At 36.2% G+C, this 8624-nt stretch overlaps 1 non-coding gene across 1 annotated transcript; it reads left to right on the forward strand.

Moving 5' to 3' along the window:
• Nucleotides 1–583: 583 nt before the first annotated feature.
• Nucleotides 584–656, forward strand: trnar-acg (transfer RNA arginine (anticodon ACG)). Its single transcript has one exon. It is a non-coding gene; the product is annotated as a tRNA-Arg (tRNA).
• Nucleotides 657–8624: the final 7968 nt, after the last annotated feature.

The raw sequence follows: 8624 nt of genomic DNA on the forward strand, positions 1-8624 counted from the left end.
TATTTTAATCTTAAGTAAGTAGTTTTCAGCAGGATACTTGTTTGTGGATTGTAAGAATATCTACAACTGGGACAGTCTAAATTAGAAAGAAGAATTCTGCAAAGAGTCAATTCTTGGAGAAGCATCTGTGCAGAGTGATGCAGAGGAATGTTTACATCATCTGCCGTTCTTATATGTTTGACTTTGCACTGAATTCATTTCCATGAAGGGATATTTTTGCTCAGTTCACAGTATTCACTTTTTTGCATACTCGCAAAAGTCGTTACTGTACTCGAAACCTCTGAAAGTTAACTGGTATATTACATGTGGTGATTAGGCTCACGTTCACGTCAGTTATGCTGAAGAAGTGGATTCGAAATTCATCAGATCAGCAGTGATTCCATTGAGTGACTGAGCAGACATTCATTCTGCTGAATGGAAACTTCATGAGGACATATGTGTTTTTAGTTGGAAAATTCGCTGCTTTGAAAGGTGATGAAGCAGTGACAGTGATGATCTTTATTGCTTGTTCAACTGGTGAACATGACTGCTATTAACCGTGTCCGTATTAACATCACGGCTCCTGAGTGTGCGTGTATGCATCGGGCCAGTGGTGCAATGGATAACGCGCCTGACTACGGATCAGGAGACTGTAGGTTCCAATCCTACCTGGCTCGCAGGCAGGGCAGACGTTAATCCTGCTTAAACAGTGATTTTTCTGAAGCCGGAATAAGGTATGAGCTCTTCATCTGCAAGAACGAGAATGCCCTCATGAAATTTCCCCGAGGACATGAGAGTCAATGTTGCAGCGTCATCACAGGAGGGAAGCCGAATAGTCGTCCACGTTTCTCAAGGGCACCTTTCCATTTCATAAAGCCATCGATCGAATAACTGTTGCTCACTTTGAGCATTGTTTCGAAACTCTTTGGCCAGTGGAATCAGAGAAGAATGAAGGGTTAACTGTCCAACTGATCTTTATAGGGAATGAGTTCCTGAGTCTACCACCCGCTGACTGATAAAGTTTTCCTGCCAGTCTATACAAAGCTTTCTGCATCTTATCTGAAATCTACAAACCCTGGTCATAGAGAAAGAGCAAATGTTTCCTTCAATCTGTAATTCCTTGCTCCTCATTATTTCGTACACGTCAATCATGTCTCCTCACAATCAGCACTACTCTGAGAAAAACAACATTTTGAAAGTCTTGTGTTCACTGAAATTTCTTGCCTGTTTTTAACAGTTCATTGAGTGGAGTAGTCCCACTGCTAACATTCAGCACAAAATTTCAGTAAAAGCCACTCAATGCGTGGAACCGTAGTCCTGCTATTTTCGTCAACAATGTGTAAAAGTCCCCTGCAACTTTCGTTTTCGCATGCCGTGGGGCTATTTGTCCGTGTTCAACGATATATCCCAGTTGGCGTTACAAAATTGCTTTTGATCTTTCTGACAAAGTTCGCTGCCAGTAACGTTTGAGGAAGTCCAACTTAGAAATGTAAGTTGCTCCTCCAATCTTTTCCACACAGTCCTCCAACCTCAGATATGGAAAACGCATCAGTCTTTCTAAAAACATTGATTTTGTGATAGTCCACACATAACTGTTGGGTCTTATCCCGCTTTGGCATCATGATGATGGGTGAACTCCATTCATTGAAACTCACTTCGGTTATGCCATATTGGTGCATATGTGACATCTCCTTATGAACTTGTAAAACTTTAAAGGGTTATGCCTGCAAGATGTTACAGAGTCAGAACAGCATCTCCTATATTTACATCATCTACAATTAGATTATTCATTCCCAGTATATTTCAGCAGATCTCCCCATGCAAGAGTAATAACTCTTTCGATTTTCTTCTGGAAGATAACTGAATAACTTTACCAATTTTGGACAACTTTTGCATTGTCCACTTTTATTTCAGGAACATCCAATGCAGAATTCCCTGACATTGAGGGCGGCACGGTGGCACGGTGGTTAGCACTGCTGCCTCAGTTTTAAGAAGAAAACGAACAATTAATATGAGAACTTCAGTGAATTTACAGAGGCAACTCTCAGTTTTTGCTCTGATGAGCTGATAAATAATTTTAATGGGCATGAGCTAAAAATGTTTGCACCTACAGTTTAACAAAACCCAGTTTAGACTTGTTTTGCAATATTTGGGCTGAAAACCTGTTTGAGAAAAGGAAAAATCAGGACCATCAACATCTCTTCATGTTAGAACCCGTGGTCTTTAGGAATAAAGAATATATATTGCTTTGAGCAACCAGTGTTGTGTGTAATTACTGCAGTTATTGGATGGAATGATAACCAGATACTTACTGAGATGCTTGCTTTCAGGAGCAATAAGATAGTTACTTAGATTATTCCACTTAATAGTAATTAGCTGATCATGAAGACATTTGTATGGCTTTATGTGAAGTGTTTTATGTGATCATGGATTTCAATAAGATTGAGATAGTTTACAAAATTTAGGAAGAGGTTGACAACTCAGTGTTAAAGATATGTGAAGTCAACAATTTGAAAAATAATCTTTGGTAGAATTCCTTCTTCAAACACAATTAAACCATTATGCAAGAAGTGAGATAAATGTGAGGCATGCAAGCTTCAAATGACCACACGCCAATATTTTCAAAATATATTAAACTTTCATTCAATATGAATAGGTGAATGGAAAATAAAGGCAAATTCTCGACGATTGATAAATTGAACAATAAGTAGAAATTTAATTTGATCAATACATAAGCATAATTAAATAATTTGCAAAATTGAATTAGAAATGGAAGGAATCAGCTGACTAATGATTAATAGGAAGTTACATTTCATTATTTTACAGCAGAAGAAATCAATTTTATTACACCTTTATAATAATGGAGAACAATGATTTATGTGCTTGAAATGTTTGAATTTAGTGCTTTTTCACTTTTATGACTGCAATGTTCTCAAACATCTTCCATGAATTTAGGTCCAGGAGAATTACATACTGCCTTTTCGTGGGAACCTGAAGAAAATATCTTCTTTTGAATCAAAGGGAAAAAATGGGTGGAACAATGGTTAGCACTGCTGTGTCCCAGCGCCAGGGACCAGGGTTCAATTCTCATCTCGGGTGACTGTCTGCATGGCATTTGCACATTCTCCCCATGTCTGCGTGGGTTTCCTCCCACAATTCAAAGAATCACAGGCCAGGTGAATCGGTCATGCTAAATTTCCCAGAGAGTGATGTACATTAGTCGGGGTAAATATAGGGTAGGGGTTTGGGTGGGCTACTCATTGGAGGGTCGGTGTGGATTTGTTGCGCCGAAGCGCATGTTTCCATATTGTAGAGACCCTAATCTAATGAACAGCAGACCGTGAATTAGTTATTCAATGTGACTGTTCACGTGAAGACAACTTTCCTTCATTTCAAAAAAGTTAAATTTTCAAACTTTAAAAAATATTGCTTAATGAAACAGCAAAGAGATGTTTTGTTTATTTTTTGTTGTGTGAAACATCATGAATTTTAAATTATTTTGTAGCACGAAGAATAGTTAATTCTTATTGTGATTATAAACACAATAAATGTTAGTATTGAAGTGAAAATAATTAAATGAATTCAACATTGTTTCCACCATTAAAATAAAACTTGCTACTCGCAATGATTGAGAGATTATACACGTCAATATTTTTATATTTATTCATATACTGAGTTGTAATTCCACATTGATGCAAGATAATGGATTGTACAATTATTAGAAATTTGCAGCAAGAGGATTATCAAAATTCTATCAGTTAGTTTAAGAATAATGAGAAATCTCATATTGCTGTTTGACTGAGCAATGTATAGAAACGAACAGGAATTATTCCAACTAAAGGTAATTATAGTTCTCTGAATTTTTTTAGTCTGAGTTTATTGTGATTTTTCAAATGAGCAAATATCAGACAATTACAAAGAGTGTTTGATTGGCAGTCATTGGTTCCATTGTGGGATAGTTGACCTGAAAAAAAAATGATTTTTATATTGTAGCATTCGTTAAACTTAACTTAAAATTAACTTAAAATGTGAATTTCACTATATTTGTTAGACTAATTGAAATACTTGTGCAATTATTGCAGTGATAATGATTGGACAATTAATGTTGAAATGGAAACAAATAAATTGATTCAATAGCTTAACAACACTTTGCTGCGATGTTGATTGCATAGTCATGAAGGTTGGTAAACAAAGGAATACAACATAGGTTTAAAGACTGAACAATAAAAAAGAGCCATTCAGTGATTATTGGACAAAGTTTTGTTTTTGTTTTAAAACTTGTAACGAATCAGGATCATCAACATCCCAAAAATGTTGGTGCTAGCATCCTCAGCCATCTTCAATAAAAAAAAGACTATTGGTTTTAACTGCATATATCCTGTGTAATTACTGAATTGAAATGTAAGATATCGATTGAATTCATTGGATGGAATGACCAGCAAATGTTTACTGTGGTTCTTGCTCTCAGGAACAAGAAGAAACTTAGGTGATTCTACTCAACATTAATTATATGATCACCAAGACCTTTGTGGGGCTCGATGGGCCATGTATTGATTTCAATTACATTGAGATATTTTGTGTGATATAGGAATGGATTAATGATTGGGTGTGAAAGATCATAATTAAAGTAACTGTTTTAAAAATTTAATCGAATTCCTTTGCGAATCACATTTTAAAACAACATGTGATAAGTGAGATATTGGCAACATCGATATTCAAGTGAACACACTCCAATATTTTCAAAGCATTTCAATTTCACACTAAATATGAGTAGGCGAGTGGAAAATAACATGAGCTCTGACTACATCAATTGAAGAGGAAGGAGAAATTTAATTTGATCAAAAGTTGGAGCAATATTTTGTTGTATTATAAAGGTAATCACCACACTGAAGGGCAATAGGAATTGGCATCTGTTTCATTACTGAAGGAGAAATCATTTTTTAAGTCTTGTATAGTAGAGAAAAAGGACTGATGTACGTGAGGTGCTGAAATGCACATTGTTTATGTATTAAATGTTTATTGAAACTCTTGCAGGATTGAATTCCCAGAATATTTCATATTTGAAAATTTCTGAGCTGATTGGCAGTAAAATGTTATTGATCACCTTATGGATAATAATGGGATTCTTTTTTAAAATTCCCTACAGTGTGGAATCTAGCCTTTTCGCTCAACAAGTCCACAGAGACCCTCTGAAGAGTAACCCATCCAGTAGCATTTCCCTCTCACTAATGCACCTAACACTATACACAATTTAGCATGCCCAATTCACTTAACCTACACATCTTTGGACTGTGGGAGGAAGCCAGAATGCCTAGACGAAACCCACGCAGACACGGGGAGAATGTGCAAACTCCTCACAGACACTCGCCCGAGACTGGAGTCGAACAACGGACACTGGTACTATGAAGCCATAGTGGTAACTACTGAGCCACCGTGCCGTACCAATGCTTGACAGATATGTTAAACAAAAAAAATCATTATTTAGATATTTTAAGTTTTAAAAACTACAATGTTGTCAAATTTAAAATTTACAGATACTACAATACGATACATATTTTTGTTAGTGACCTGATGATAATAACTTGCAGAGTTCTGCAATTATGGGAATGAACAAGAGATAGAAGCAAATCCAATGCTGAATTGAAAAGCAAATCACTCTCCGCCTCGATATTTTCGAACCAATATTCTGAGCTGCTCTGACCCATGTCTGTTGAAGGTGGGAATTCAATCCACGCCTTCTAGTCTTGTAATCATGATTTGGAGATGCCGGTGTTGGACTGGGGTGTACAAAGTTAAAAATCACACAACACTAGGTTATAGTCCAACAGGTTTAATTGGAAGCAGACTAGCTTTCGGAGCGACGCTACTTCATTACCTATCACCTGATGAAGGAGCATCGCTCCTAAAGCTAGTGTGCTTCCAATTAAACCTGTTGGACTATAACCTGTTGTATGATTTTTAACTTTAGTCTTGTTGTAGAGACATTGCCAGAGCTACACAAGAGCCTTTCATTATGTTCTCACCAAGGAAGGGTGGGGGTATTGTCACATCCTCACTGTGGTTATGCAAATGAAAACTAAACAAGATTCATTGCGATAATTGGCCTGATTCTGAGTGTAATGGATTAACAATGACGTAGTAATTCAAATTAATAACGGTACAAAGCACAAATGGTCTTAATTAAAAATTAATATCATGATAATTAAATGAAATACATGTAGACTTAATCATGTGATGTTGCAAATTCATTAAAACTATTCAATATGTTTAAAGCATTTGTTCTTATAATAAAAAGACAATCAGAAATTTTTGCAGCATTAGGAAATCAGAAAAAAAGTGTTATTCAATGTGACTATTCAGTTGCAGCCAACTTCCCTTTCTTGCAGTACTGTACAACATTCAACAATTCATAATTTACTCTGATTGATAAAGGAAAGAGCAAACAGCTGTAAATTATTTTTCTTGTTTACACAAAAAACTCACAAAAGTTGAACTAATTTTTCACATTGAAAATATTTAATTCAGTGTAATCCGAAATGTTAGCATTGAAGGAAAATATAATCAAATCAAAACACACATCGATATTCACAATTATTGGGAGATTGAACACTGCAAATCCTTTTCATCAGTTGATGTACTGAGCTATAATTCCACTGTCATACCCCTAAATGTACTGAGCAACTATAAGATTTTATCACTAACTACACTATTAACATGCGATGAGTGAACTGAATATTATTAAGAAATCTCTCATTGCTATTTGAACCAGCAATGTGTATAAATAAGCAGTATTTATTGGATAAAATGTCATTAGATATCTCATAATTGATGATTCTGTGACTACTTGACTGTTCAAATGAGTAGCAATCAGTTATTTCCAATGAGCATTGGATGGAAAATTAATGCTTTTGTTTTATGAACTTGAATAAAATTGTATTATTGGCATTAAGAAATAATGGATTAAGGTAAGATATGAATCTCAGAAGTTTTTTGACAGGTTTCTAATCAAACTATCAGTGAAAAGTTATGGCTCAGTACATCAGTAACTATAAACATTTTAAACACATGCATGAAAGATATTTGTTAATTCAGAACAAAAATTGAAAAATTACCTGTGCAAATGTCATTGACCGTATCTTTCAATTATACTTAAGTTTGTTGTTTACCTATTTTCTTCCTAATTCTGACAGTCACGGTTAAATATTCATTATATTAAATGTCATGTGAGTTACACATGATTTTACTTAAAATGAGCATAGAACTTTGACCTGTGCAGCAAAGGAATGGATACTTTGCCAATGACATCATCCTGAACATGGTGCCAAATGAAACTCCTCCCTCTGCCTGCCCTTGTCTCAAAACCCTCCAGTCTTTCCATATTCATGTGCCAATCTAAATGACTTGTAAACGCTCCAATTGTATCTACCTTCACCACCACCCCTGGAAGTCCATTCCAGACACCTACCACTCTCTGTAAAAATATATTTGTCCCTCCCATCTCCTTTGAAGTCCCCACCATCCACCCACCCCATCCGCTGCCCCACCATCTTAAGTGCATGCCGCATATTTTTTGAAATTTCAATTCTCAGAAAAACATTCTGACTGTTAACCCGATCTATGCATATAATATTATTCATGATTTGATCAAGTCTCCCCTCAGAGTCCACTGTTCCAGAGAAAATATCCTGGCATCTCGTTATAGTTCATACCCTCTACCAAAGGCAGCATCCTAGTAAGCACCCTCTGCACCATCTCCAAAAGCCTCTACATCCTTCCTGTAATGTGGCACACAGAACTGAACACAGTTCTCTAAGTATGGCCTAAACAAACTCTTATAAAGCTGCAATACGACAATCTGACTCTGGTAATCAATTCGCTGACCAATAGAGATAAGCATGCCAATTGCCATCTTTACCACCCAATCTACTTGCGTGTTCTATTTAAGGGAACCATGGACTTGAATTACACAATTCCCATGAACAACACAGCTATTCATGGTCCTGACTTTCACCACATACTTTTCCTTATTATTTAATCTCTCAAAGAGCAGCACCTCACACTTACCTGGATTAAACTCCATCTGCTATTTGTCCGCCCATTTCTGCAGCTTTTCTATGTCCCACTGTAATATTCCACAACTCTCTACACCATTCACTATTCCCTCAACCTTTGCATTGTCTGCAAACTTACTAATCCATCATTTATATTTTCATCCAAGTCATTTTTTGTACGTCATAAACAATAGAGTCCCAGTAGAGATCCCTGTGGAAGAACGAGGGAAAAATAGAATTCTTGAATAAATGAGACTCTTGAATGACAAAAGAATTGTGATCAATAATCCTGAATGTTATTAAAAAAACAATATTTTAATCCTCAGTTTACCAATCTTAATGAATATCTATCCAAGATCAAAGCAAACTGCTTTGAAAATATTGAATCATTTTAATTGTTGAGTTCTAACATTATCTTCCTTCACAGAATGAGGTGTCGCTGTCGAGGCCAGCATTTATTTCCCATCCCTAATTGCCCAGAGGACAGTTGAGAGTCAGCCACGTTGTTGTGGGTATGGAGTCAGACCTGCCGTGGTGGGATTCAATTCTGGGTCCCCAGAATATCATCTGGATCTCTGGATTAACAGGCTACCA

The sequence above is a fragment of the Chiloscyllium plagiosum genome, unplaced genomic scaffold (genome assembly GCF_037043375.1).
Source record: "Chiloscyllium plagiosum isolate Xiang-an unplaced genomic scaffold, Cpla_swu_hap1 HiC_scaffold_47, whole genome shotgun sequence".
NCBI lineage: Eukaryota > Metazoa > Chordata > Chondrichthyes > Orectolobiformes > Hemiscylliidae > Chiloscyllium > Chiloscyllium plagiosum.